Consider the following 12,415-nt stretch of genomic DNA (forward strand, 5'->3'; position numbering starts at 1 on the left):
TCTCACACGCCCCCCCCCCGACCCGCCCCCTCTCCTCTCCTCTCACACACCCCCCGCCACTCGCCCCCGCCCCCGCGGCGGCGCACACAGCGCCGCCCCCGCCGCCCTGCCCCGCCCCTCCCCGCACTCAACCCGCCCCCTCTCCTCTCTCACCCCCCGCCCTCCCCCGCCCCCCCTCGCACCCCCTCACCCCCCTGCGCTCTCCCCTCCACGCCCCCCGCCACCCCCTCACCCCCCTGCGCTCTCCCCTCCACGCCCCCCGCCACCCCCCTCGGACCCCTTCACACCCCCCCCCCCGCGCGCCACCCCCCTCCCACGCCGCGTCAACCCCCCCTCCGGGCGCCGCCGCCAGGCAGCCCCCCACCCACCCAAAAAAAAAAAAAAAAAAAAAAAACCTAACCTAAAACTAACCTCAGGTTAGTTACTAACTACGGTTAAGTTAGTCGATTAACCCTAGGTTAGTTAGACCTAACTACAGTTAGGTTAGGATAGTTCGGTTCGCATTAACTAGAGTTAGGTTAGGTTAGAGTAGGTTAGTTCACCCTCGGTTACTTAGGTTAGACTAGTTAGGTTAGTTTAGGTTAACCCCCAGTTAGGTTAGACTAACTCTTCAGTTAGTATCTAACTACAGTTAGTTCAACCTCCCAGTTACAGTAACTGGGAGGATCTAGGTTAGTTAGTCTAACTAGAGTCACTTAGTTTCAACCCCTCGGTTGCACTTAAAGTCCATTCACACCACCATTAGGACCCCCCCAAACCAAATTTACCCCTCCTTTAACCCTCGAAACTCATCCGTTTGGGACCCAAATTGAACCCCGTTTGAACCCAGATTTCACACACAGAAACACCACGTTACGGGGTATTTTTCCAGCCCATTGCACACCATTTCGGCATCCCTAGCACACGTTCGTTCTGTGGGTCTCATTTTGCATTAATTCACTCGTATTTTCACGCCGCGACCTCCGATTAACGATCCGTCTACACCGGCACATTTCCCTACACACGTAGGACAATCCTAGGCACATTATTAACACGACGGTCCCTACACAAACTAACATCACTCTACCTCTCCTAACGACACCACCTCCACACCCACACTTGGGGTAGCGATCCCCTTAGCCAATCACGCACCATCTGCATGCAGTTACGTTCCGGCCAATGACTTCGACTCCAACGCTCGCCCAATCCGCATCTAACTCCACTGCAACAACCGCCCCCGCCAATCCTCTACCCCGAATCCCCCCCTGAGGTTCAACAACTTCCTTTAACTCCTCCACGCCCCAACATGGCTGGACGTCGTCCTGAGCATGATGGGGACATCGAGCTCTGACAACTTCTTCAATCAACGACATCACAACAATCACGGCCGACGCCCCTTGGGAAAACTAGAACTTCCCAAATATAATGGTAGGGGAGACCCTGCTCGCTTCCTCCAACATTTTGATGCCGCATGTCGAGCAGGTGGTGATCAATCCCATGAAACTAAGGTGGCTTGGTTTCCAATGGCCTTAACTGATGAGGCGTCTGAATGGTACCTCGACCTTCTTGTGGAAGAACGTGCCACATGGGACCTACTTCAAACTGAATTCAAACGTCGCTTTCAAACGGAAAGGCTACAAGATGATCCCGCTCTCCAACTCAGCAAGATCGAACAAGGCCGTAGGGAAGATGTACGCACATACCTGGGAAAGATGAAGAGATTGATCGCCAAATGTGACCCACGCCCAGATGCAAAGTACCTCACGGCATGGTTCATAGCAGGTCTACGAAAGAAAATCCGCAAGGATATGAAAAAGATAAGTAGCTATGACATTGACATCGAAGATGGCATGACAGATTCAGACACTAGCAGTGATGATGCCAGATCAAATACACGAGATAAGCGCTCGAAAAAAGGTAAATCAAAGGACACTGCCGAAACCTCCAATGAAGATCGCCTCGAGGCCATGACCTTGAAGCTGAAAGAAGATATGATGCAGGCCATGGATCAAAAACTTCACTTGTCTCAGCCGCCAACTCAAACATATCCACGGCGAGAAAATGTCTGGTGCCCACACTGCTTGGCAAATCATACAGCAAATGAATGCCCAGTCCTAAGAGCCAGAATCAATGCCCAAGCAAATCCACTGCCACGGTTGTGGTGCCATATCTGTGTCGTCGGCGGCCATGATGAGACCAGTTGCATCTTCAACATGCGCAACAATCCGCCTCGACCACCACAATACCAAGCGGCACCCATGCCAGTATACAGGCAACCGGCACTTGCACAAGCGCCCCCAGCTCCGAGACTAAATCCTGTACCCGTTCGGACACAAGTCCCCCAACTACTCAGGAATCCGAATCCACGACTGTATCCAAGAGCAGCAAATCCAGCTCCTCAGGCAGTTCCAATACACAATTACAAGCCGAGGAAGTCGACTCGCTATTTGAGTATGAAGCAGAGTACCCAGTGTACTACGTCGAAGGTGCAGAGGGTTTAATACCAGTCTATGCAAATCAAGTGCGACCCAACACATTTCGCGCACCAATCAAGTGTTACGGTTGTGGAGAAAATCATAGAATCGCAGAATGCCCTCATCGCGGTAGCCCAGCCACTTTCCAACCACTCTGCAGAGATTGTGGCATAGGACATGCCTGTATGGATTGTCCCATGAAAAATAAGGTCCCAGAACAAACAGAGGTTAAGCCTGACGTCCCCATCGGCATCATTGGGGTGGACCATCAAAGTCTGGGTCCGGCAAGTCTAAGGTCACAACCTATCAATGTAATTACACGCCAACAGAAAGCGGCTACGAAGGACCCTATCATTCCGATCCAACCGAAGCGACTTCTGAGAAAGAAAGCACAAGTGCCTCCACCTCCGCCAAGCAATGAGCAGCCGAGTTCATCCACATCAACTCCCGAGCCTCGAATAAAAGAAGCTCCATTCCCGAATGCAGAGGTGGAGAAGGCTCGTTTTCAGGCACTTCAGCAATGGGTCCAAAATGAACAAGCTCAATTTGAGACTCAGAAACAAGCTCAAGACCCACTCCATGACTTAGCCCCACAAAGTATTGATACTGTACTCGAGCCTTTGTTCCAACAACAAACTCCACAACAGAATGTACCGCCACGTCAACTTGAAGGAGCTGCACTCTCTAGCATCCTGAGTTGCCCTGTGTCCATTCCCATCGGAATCCTCTTACGAAATTGTCCCAATCTCTGGGAGAGTTTCAAAGGATGGATTGAACTCGCAACTCCCCCTCCACCTATGAACGACATTGATGATATCCCTGTGCGGATGGGTGAGAAAGATGACATACGCAACATCACTGTGCCTTTGATCCACAAGGCATATAATGAAATCCAAGCCATAGTGGATGGTGGAGCAGGTGTCAATGTCCTATCAAAGGAGCTTTACGAAGAATGGGGTCTCCCACCAATGCAAAAGGCTAATTTCAACATACCTCTTGCCGATGATTCACGGGCTAAACCCTTGGGAATAGTGAATGGCGTGTCCACAAAGATCGCAGGAGTTCGCTTTTCCCTTCAATTCACAATCTTGGATCTCCCCAAAAAATCCTATCAAATCTTACTGGGACGTCCTTGGTTACGGGAAGCATCAGTCCTCCATGACTGGGGAACGGATAGATTGACAATCCAGAATCGAGACACTGCAGTCAGGGTGAGTGTGGGGACAGGAGTTATTAAACCAATTGTTCCTAGAGCATTGGATGACACATCTTCCACGACAATCTCGAGCAAATCAGATCCCTTGCAACAGCATGCCATAGCAGGTGACTCACAAAGCAATGTCAATAACTGGATACAAACATTGGCAACCATCGACAACTGCCATTCATTAGACCCCATCTTCTCACAGATAGATGTTAACGCACTACAGGTCGATCCTCCACCGACACATGACGAACAAATCGATCTAGAGATGCCTTTCTTTATGGCTGACCTCGAATGGGATAATGAACCTGAAGAAGGTACCCATACCAATGATGACTCAGATTTTCCTTGGGACCTTGAAACAGAGGCTGCGAATGCTGAAATTGAAGATCAAATCTTTGAAAATGACCTAGCCATTCTGCATGCCCTAATGGCAGTTGAGCTCCCAAAAGTTGAACCTCCACAGTTGCATAACAGCAGAAGATCCCGCAAGAAAGCTGCCGGAGGAAATCGCAGAAAAGCCAAGGCCGAGCACTTCAATGAATTCGAACGAGTCCAAACACGGATTGTGGAATTGTATCTTGCAAAGGCAGTCCCCTCAAAGTCAAAACCACCACCTCTTGAATGGTCCCCTGAAGGACTGGAAGGAGTTTGTGCAGCACATGAACCCTTACTTGGAAACACCTTACCAGTGGAAAAGTTACCCCACAGTTCCCAACGTAAGAAGTTTCGGAAATATAAGCCACATGTGCAGATGAAGCTCGATCAAGAGACTTCAGAAAAAGAAAGGAAAGAAGAGCCTAACAAATTACTAAATGCAACTATGCCACCTAGTACTCATGACACATCTCAGGCTAGTTCAACCCCATCAGAGGCCGATCTTCGAGCAGTGCCAGAATACTTTAAGAATTATACAAGTGGAAGTGCACCAATAGCAATGCCAAGACCAATCAGAGAATCTGAAGTTCAAGAAACCGATAGCCTTGGAGAAACTCCAATCTATGAGGGACCAGCAAAAACACGCACAATAAACCTCGCCCTTGAAGGGGAGGAAGAAAAGTTGGTTTTCATTGGGAAACAGCTCCGTCAAGAAGATGAAATCAAACTCAAAGACCTCCTAATGGAATACCGTGACTGCCTAGCATGGTCATACAAAGAGATGAAAGGAATTTCACCAGAAGTGGCAGTTCACACGATCCCTATAAGGGAAGGTGCTCGCCCTAAGGTATGTGGCCCTTATCGCACAAATCCTAAATATGGCACCATGGTTTATGACGAGCTGGAAAAACTCCTAGATGCCGGATTCATCTACGAGATAGAGCACACTGAGATTGGGTTTCACCCATTGTCATTGTGCCTAAACGCAACAAGAAGCTCAGAATATGCGTAAACTTGAAAAATGTGAATGCCGCCACAATTAGGGATCACTACCCCCTACCCTTAACAGAAACAGTGTTGGAAAAGGTGGCAGGATCCGAAATATATAGCTTCTTGGATGGCTTCAGTGGCTATAACCAAGTACAAATTGCTCCTCAAGACCAATCAAAAACAGCATTTGCTACAGAATGGGGTATTTTTGCATATAGAGTCATGCCATTCGGCCTTTGTAATGCCCCAGCCACATTCCAGCGAGTCATGTTCACAGCTTTCAAGTCATTTTTGATAAGTTTTTACAGGTCTTCTTGGATGACTTGTGCATCCATTCAACCAAACAGGACCACTTCAAATGTCTGGAAGAAGTACTAATCAAATGCAGGGAGTATGGCATCTCCCTAAATCCAACAAAATGCCAGTTCATGGTCACCCACGGAGTTGTTTTGGGACACATCGTCTCTCAACATGGGATTGCAACTGACATGGACAAAATCAAAATCATCATGGAATTGCCTCCTCCTTCAAATTCCAAAGGTGTACAGGTCTTTATGGGACATGCCGGCTATTATAGAAGATTTATATTGCGGTATGCCATGATAGCTCGACCACTTTACAAGTTATTAGTGGAGTTCTTATGGACCGAAGAGTGCGACCAAGCCTTTGAGCTTTTAAAGTGGCGCCTAATCACAGCACCCATCCTTCTATCTCCCAATTGGGATATTGATTTTCATGTTCATACTGATGGATCCAAGTATGCAATTGGGAGTGTGCTTTGTCAACCTGGTGAACATAAGAAAGGACTACCCCGTCTACTTCGCCAGTCGACAACTCAATGATGCAGCGATCAACTATACAACCACAGAAAGAGAAGCCCTCGCAATGGTGTACAGTGTAAAGAAATTTCGGCACTATCTCCTTGCAAATGATTTTGTCTTCTACACCGATCATCAAGCATTGCTTTATCTTGTGAACCGTCCATGTACCACCGGAAGAATAACCAGATGGCTCCTCTTGCTGCAAGAATTCAACTTCAAAATTGTGGTCCGCAAAGGTGCACAACACTACATTGCCGATCACATGTCTCGAGTCAAGACCGGAGAAGAAGCCACTGGTGTAGAAGATGACTTACCAGATGCCACACTATTTCAAATAGATGCTGTTCCAGAATGGTGTGGAGATATCATTGGGTACTTGATGGCAGGAAGACCACCCCCTGACATGAAAGCAGTAGATGCCAGAAAATTGATTCTAAAGGCTGCACCCTATCAACTCATTGCAGGACAACTATACAAGATGGGCAAGGACCAGATATTAAGAAGATGTGTAATGCCTCATGAGATCCTGACAATCCTGAGTGAAGTCCATGAAGGCATTGCAGGAGGACACTTCCAAGGGGAAGCCACAGCAAGAAAAGTTCTCCTCGCAGGCTACTGGTGGCCAACACTGTGGGCAGATGCCTATGAATATGTAAAAGGCTGTGATGTTTGCCAACGAACTATTAAACCACAACACAAAGACTTCAATCCCTAACAACAGTTGTTGCACAACAGCCATTTGAAAAATGGGGGATTGATTATGTGGGTCCCATACATCCAGCAGCAAAAGGAACACAGGCACGCTACATCATTGTGGCCACTGATTACTTTACAAAATGGGCTGAAGCTAAAGCAGTCAGAAAGGCAGATGCCAAAAGCACAGCAAGATTCTTGTACGAACATGTGATCACCCGATTCGGATGCCCCCTTGAAATTGTGTCGGATAGAGGCACACATTTTGTCAATGAGGTAATCCAAGAACTCTTGTCTGGCTTCATGGTCATTCATAGAAAAAGCACACCCTACTACCCCCAAGGGAATGGACTAGCAGAATCCACAAATAAAATCATATGCAATATCCTCACCAAGGTAGTAGAACCACAGCGTTCTGATTGGGCAGAGAAACTGAATGCAGCCTTATGGGCATACAGAACCACATTCAAGGTCAGTACAGGGAACACACCTTTTCAATTGGTGTACGGCCTTGAAGCCGTGGTCCCACTCGAATTTGTAATACCAAGTCTACGCATCGCAATACAGGAACGCATGGGTGATCATGAGTCCTTGAAAGAAAGGCTCTGTCAGTTGGAAAAGCATACAGAGACAAGACTAGTCGCTTATCATGCCATGACAATAGAAAAACGTCGAAGAAAGGCATGGTTTGACAGGAATTTGAAAGCTAAAGACATCAAGGAAGGCGACTTAGTCCTGTTATACAATGCCAAAGTACACAAGGGAAAACTGAAATATCTAGGTCAAGGACCCTACCGAGTACGAAAGATGAATCCCATTGGAGCTTGTGCTACTTGAAACACTAGATGGAGTCCAATTCAACACAACAATAAACGGGAGCCGACTGAAGCGCTACTACGTCAACACGCGAGCCATCCCCGACAAAAACGAAGATTTGGGAAACCAAGTCTTCCTTAGTTAGGATTAGATTGTATCACAAGCACTCACTCGCATATGCACGTTTTTGCACATATAGTTTGCACTAGATTGTTACACGCACACTCACTGCATACGCATGTTTTTTGCACATTAGGGATGTTTGAGTCTTAGTTTTCCTATCAAATCCCACAAATAAGCATATAGTTAGACACATCACATGCACTCATATGATTTTGCATAGGCACATAATAGATTGCATAAAAAATAGTATCACACACTTTCATTCCATACTCTCAAAGCATGCAATGAATTCACACGCAGTGCACAAAGCTATGCCAAAACTCAAAATGAATTGGCAACAGAGTCTGCAGCCTCCGCAACGAGACCCCTGCCAAACATCACAGCCGTCTCCTATATGCAAAAATATCAAACTTGCATACTAATTATCTACAAGCTCAATGCTACGAGTACAATCGCATCCAACATGTATGCAAGATAGCAAGAAATGACAGCCTCAACAACGAGACCCCCGCCAAACCTCTTCCCAAGAAGATTCGATGCCAACGTCCGCAACCTCAGCAATGAGATCCCCTCTGACATTCATAGTCATCTCCCCCTCCTGAAGTGGAGATAAGCTTCTTGACCAACATCCTTTTATACCAATCCTCCACAACGAGACCCCCGCTAAACCTCTTCCCAAGAAGATTCGATGGCAGCGTCCGCAACCTCAGCAACGAGATCCCCTCTGACATTCATAGTCATCTACCCCTCCTTAAGAGGAGATAAGTTTCTTGACGATTGACTACAAATTGTGTGGTGCAAAAGAATTACAGCAGGAACGACTCGCATACCACAAGCTAAATAGCCATTGAATTACGCACATGGCATCCCAACTCTAAAATCAAAATAAGCCATAACCCGAGGACGGGTAATAAAATGGATCCGGGAGTATGTTGACTCTGTGCCAACATGAACTTATGAAGAAAGAGAAGGTGATACAACTTTGTGATACAACTTTGTGTTACAACTTTGTGTTACAACTTCTAGACACAACTTTATGTTACGACTTTGTGTAACAACTTTGTGTTACGAGTTTGTCTACATGAAGAAAGAGAAGGTGATACAACTTTGTGATACAACTTCGTGTTACAACTTTGTGTTACAACTTCTAGACACAACTTTATGTTACGACTTTGTGTAACAACTTTGTGTTACGAGTTTGTCTACATGAAGAGAGAGAATGTGTTACGACTTTGTGATACAACTTTGTGACACAACTTTGTGTTACAACTTTGTGTTACAACTTTGTGTAACAACTTTGTGTAACAACTTTGTGTTACATCTTCTACATGAAGAGAGAGAATGTGTTACAACTTTGTGATACGACTTTGTGTTACAACTTTGTGATACGACTTTGTGTTACATGCAGAGAGGGAAGCTCTCCAACTTGTATAAATACCCCATAATGGAATGAAGCCCACACTCTTTGGGGCATTGTGTTGAGTCTACTTTGGTATTCCAAGCATTTGTCTCAAGTGTCCATGCTTCCTTGCACTGCACGTCCAAAAGCATGTCCTAACCTTGCAACCCTTCTCCCTCTCCTCCAACCCTGCAACCCACCCTCTCCCTCTCCTCCTCCCTCCTCCTCCTTCCTCTTTCTCCTCCTCCTCCCTCCTCCTCCTCCTCCTCCTCCTCCTCCCTCCTCCTCCTCCTCCTCTCTCCTCCTCCTCCCTCCTCCTCCTTCCTCCTCTCTCTTCTTTCACCCATGCTCTTACACCTTCTTCCTCTCCCACTCCTATGCTTTCCTAAACCCTTAAACTCCATGATCTACGAGGGAGACGAGTTCTCCACCATGTACTCTACTCTGAACCTTGGATCCTCCTTCTAACCCTGGACTCCTTCTAAACCTTGGAACCTCCTTCTAAACCCTGGAACTCTTTCTGAACCCTGGAACCTCCTTCTAAACCCTGGAACTCTTTCTAAACCCTGGAACTCTTTCTAAACCCTGGAACCTCCTTCTGAACCCTTGAACTCTTTCTAAACCCTGGAACCTCCTTCTGAACCCTTAAACTCCTCCTAAACCCTACAACCCCCAATGAAGGCGAAAGCCTTCATTACCCCAACAACAATGGTTTACGTGCCTTTTACACATGCTTGCATTTTGTTTACTCACCACACTTAAGCCTACGTCTCTCACCGGAACACGACTCGAGGTCCTAAGCTACATATATACTACAACGACAATCTCAATATATCTGTAGGTGACAAAAAGCCTCGGAACCCTGCAACATAGAAGTACCCAGCTCTTCCTACGAAAGCAGTAGGAAAGAGCCAACATTTGTATGTTGACTCTGTGCCAACATGAACTTATGAAGAAAGAGAAGGTGATACAACTTTGTGATACAACTTTGTGTTACAACTTCTAGACACAACTTTATGTTACGACTTTGTGTAACAACTTTGTGTTACGAGTTTGTCTACATGAAGAAAGAGAAGGTGATACATCTTTGTGATACAACTTCGTGTTACAACTTTGTGTTACAACTTCTAGACACAACTTTATGTTACGACTTTGTGTAACAACTTTGTGTTACGAGTTTGTCTACATGAAGAGAGAGAATGTGTTACGACTTTGTGATGGCAACGGCGCCAAATGTTGGCTCTTTCCTACTGCATGGGGCATGGGGTGTGGGAAGGGGGCATAGGGGGTGGGGGTGGGGGGGGTACGCTACATGCGCGCAAGGGAAGGGGGGGGCATGGGGGGTGGGGGTGGGGGAGGTACGCGACGCGCGCAAGGGGGGGGCATGGAGCGTGGGGGGGGGGGGGCCTGTTGGTGGGGGGGCATGGGGTGTGGGAGGGGGGCATAGGGGGTGGGGGTAGGGGGGTTACGCGACATGCGCGCAAGGGGGGGGGCATGGAGTGTTGGGGGGGGCATGGGGGGTGGGGGGGGGTACGTTACATGCGCGCAAGGGGGGAGGGGGGGCATGGTGGGTTGGGGAGGGGGGGGCATGGGGGGTGGGGGGTGGGGGGGGTACGCGACATGCGCGCAAGGGGGGGGCATGGGGTGTTGGGGGGGGGGGGCCATGGGGAGTGGGAGGGGGGGGGGAGGGCCTGGGGGGTGGGGGTGGGGGGGGGTACGCGACATGCGCGCAAGGGAGGGGGGGGGGCATGGGGTGTGGGGGGGGGGGCATGGGGCGTGCCGGGGGGGGGGGGGGGGGGGCATGGGGGTGGGGTGGGGGGGGGCCATGGGGGGTGGGGGTGGAGGGGGGGTACGCAAGGGGGGGCGGGGGGGGCGCAAGGGGGGGCGAGGGGGGGGCATGGGGTGTTGGGGGGGGGGCATGGGGGAGTGGGAGGGGGGGGGCATGGGGGGTCGCGGGGTGGGGGGGTACGCGACATGCGCGCAAGGGAGGGGGGGGTCATGGGGGGTGTTGGGGGGGGGGGGGGGGGGGGGCATGGGGAGTGGGAGGGGGGGGGGGGGCATGGGGGGTGGGGGGGGGGGCATGGAGGGTGGGGGTGGAGGGGGGGGTACGCATCATGCGCGCAAGGGGGGGGCGGGGGGGGCATGGGGAGTGGGAGGGGGGGGGCATGGGGTCCAATTCTTCGATTGTCAATTGATCATTGTGATGCACATTGAAAGATATCAGGGAAATGTCTAGTGCAATAAGAAGCACAAGAGGCATAGTCTTATGAAGGGATGGAAGGGAGTCATGGTTGCTCATTCGCTTTGTCTTACCTACTCTTATGGGCTTTTGAACATCTCTTAAGTGTGTTCTTCATATTAGAACATCATTCATGAGGTCTTCTTGTTTATATTTATATTTTGGTTTTGTATTATGGATTTTATATTAGAAAAAGCAAGTAAAACTATCCTGAGCATATGTTGATGCTTTGAAAAACGTTTCGTCCATTACGCTCTTATATATTTGTTTTCATTATTGTGACAAGTCATGCTTCATTTTGAGTTATACAAGTTTTTTTTATTTGTAAAGGTGTATGCCTTTATTTATGATAAGAAAGATTGTGTTCCTTCACATTGTGATTTTCCCATTGTGTCTTGCTCTCAGGATGAAAATTTGAAGTCAATGTAAAGTGATGAGGCTCGGCCTACAACGAAGGCAAAGGGGAGATAAATTTTCTTTAGTAGCATGTGAGGAATGGGAGGGATGGGAGAAGGTGGTCCCATACATATTCAAGTGTTTGTTAGATATGCTCAATGCCCCACGCTCCTAGTAACCACCAGTGGTCCAAGGTGCTCAAGTTGTAAGGCCCCCATATGAGGAGAAGCCATGTCACCGGGACACTAGATGGATTACTAACTTGCATGTCAGATGAGGTCTATCAAAGAGAACGTTGATGGTAGAAAGGTGATTGTGTGGGAGCCCCTTATTCTTGCTAGGGCCTGGGGCCCACCACCTGGCCCCCTTGGTGGGGGTTTGGGGGCGAGAGCCCTGAGGTGATGGTATAGGGAATATTTCCTAAATATTTTATGGACAACTAGTCGGTTCCATCGACTAGGTTGACTGGTCAGTTCCACCGACTACGTTGATCCGACTACTGCCCTCATAGCTATAAAGAGGCAACCTTCCCAATCCATTGTATCGGATCATATTAGATCTTCTAGCTAGTAGCTCTTCACCTAGTATCTCCACTGGGGGAGCGCACGGGTGGACGGAGCCATCATTTGCCATCATCTGTACTACATTAGTATTGGAGGAAAAGTTTGTTCCTCTCTAGTTTGCTGTGTACTCTCTATTCTTTGTTTAGTTTCTGTTTCACTGCGCCATGTAATTTAACATGGTATCAGAGCCTAGGCGGCTCTAAGGATCAAAGAGTAGAAGAGAGGCGAGGGCTTCAACAGCATACGGAGTGATGGCAATAGAAAGCGGCTCGAGTTCAGTAGCTACAGCTGCACGAGTTGCACTAACAATCCAGGCGTTGAGGATTCGCCTACCACCCTT

Source organism: Dipteris shenzhenensis, chromosome 15 (assembly GCF_047967505.1).
Source record: "Dipteris shenzhenensis isolate YYH24624 ecotype China chromosome 15, Dip_SZ_1.0, whole genome shotgun sequence".
Classification (NCBI taxonomy): Eukaryota; Viridiplantae; Streptophyta; class Polypodiopsida; order Gleicheniales; family Dipteridaceae; genus Dipteris; species Dipteris shenzhenensis.